This window comes from Schistocerca piceifrons, chromosome 6, assembly GCF_021461385.2.
Source record: "Schistocerca piceifrons isolate TAMUIC-IGC-003096 chromosome 6, iqSchPice1.1, whole genome shotgun sequence".
Taxonomy (NCBI): Eukaryota; Metazoa; Arthropoda; class Insecta; order Orthoptera; family Acrididae; genus Schistocerca; species Schistocerca piceifrons.
Window position 1 is genome coordinate 561,111,785 of NC_060143.1, and position 1,482 is coordinate 561,113,266.

The window sequence follows — 1,482 nt, forward strand, 5'->3', positions numbered from 1 at the left end:
TTTCAATCTTAAATCGAGCATTATACGCTCGCTCACTTACATATCATAGGATGCACGGACCTTTTCCCACTTCTTCTCCATTACTATTCGGATTCGCCCTGTTCTGCTGTTCTACGCCACCATCCATTAACCGATAGTCGGTCCACATTTTGGAGCCTTTTTAATTTTTCCTTGTTTCACTAATCACTGTCATATTGACAATTCTTAATACAATATTACAACAGTACCAATCAATATTAACTGAATCTTGTGGATGTAGATTATGAGTATTAAATGTATCTGCTTGGTTTGCGAGCACAAATTAATCTTACCAATGTTGATTTATTAAATGATCAACTTCAATAAAATTCACTTTGAATATAAGTATACTGTGTGCCATTACCTTACCCAACTGTTGTCATCTTACAAAGACTAGGTATCGCATTCTGCTATTGCTATCGCTCACCCCACGTAGTCAATATCATCTGTTATTTATGTTGCCGCCATCTTTACGAAGTAAGACTTGATGCAACTCTCTAGGGTAGTCTGTCCTGTGCAAACCACTTCATCTTCTGACTACAGTGACCAACATTCTCTTGTGCCTGCATTATCCAGTCGACGATTCTTTGATGCCTTACGATGCGTCCTACGGTATCCATGTGTCAGTCCAGTTGTGCCACAAGTTTGTGTTTTACCCAGTTCGACTGAGCACCTCGTTATTAATTACTCAATCTTTCCGCCTAATCTTCACCATTCATCTGTAGCACTACATTTTAAAAGCTTCTATTCTCTCCTTGTCTGAACTGGTGCTACTAGCCTACATTCCGAAACTTCAGAAATAGTTCCTAACAATAAAGTTTGTATCAGATCCTAATAAATTTTTCTTTTTCAGCGATTTTTTCCTTGCATTGCCTGTGTGTATGGACCACTGTCAGTTACTTTGCTGTTGAATCAGTGATATTCTTTGACTATCTTTAGTATCCTACTTTCCAATGTAATTCACTTAGCACCGCCTGATATAATTCAGCGTCTTTTCATTAACTTTCTTGTACTTTTGTCAATGATTATCGTATAATCTCTTTTACGAGGGCCAACGGCCTTGCCACAGTGGTAACACCGGTTCCCGTCAGATCACCGTAGTTAAGCGCTGTTGGGCTGGGCTAGCACTTGGATGGGTGACCATTCGGTCTGCCGAGTGCTGTTGGCAAGCGGTGTGCACTCAGCCCTTGTGAGGCAAACTGAGGAGCTACTTGATTGAGAAGTTGCGGCTCCGATTTCGTAAAGTGTCATACGGCCGGAAGAGCGTTATGCTAGCCACATGCCCTTCCATATCCGCATCCTGTGACGCCTGTGGACCGAGGGTGACACAGCGGCCGGTCGGTCCCGTTGACCCATCCAAAGCCTGTGCGGGCGGAGAGAGGTTTCTTTCACGAGACTATCCATACTGTTGAAATGCCATTCCAAGTCCTTTTCCACCTCTGACTTAATTTAAAGTCATAGGGC

General features: G+C 42.5%; 1 pseudogene; it reads left to right on the top strand.

Moving 5' to 3' along the window:
- The first annotated feature begins 1,068 nt into the window (after positions 1–1,068).
- On the top strand, positions 1,069–1,186 carry LOC124804023 (annotated as a pseudogene).
- The last annotated feature ends 296 nt before the right edge of the window (positions 1,187–1,482 follow it).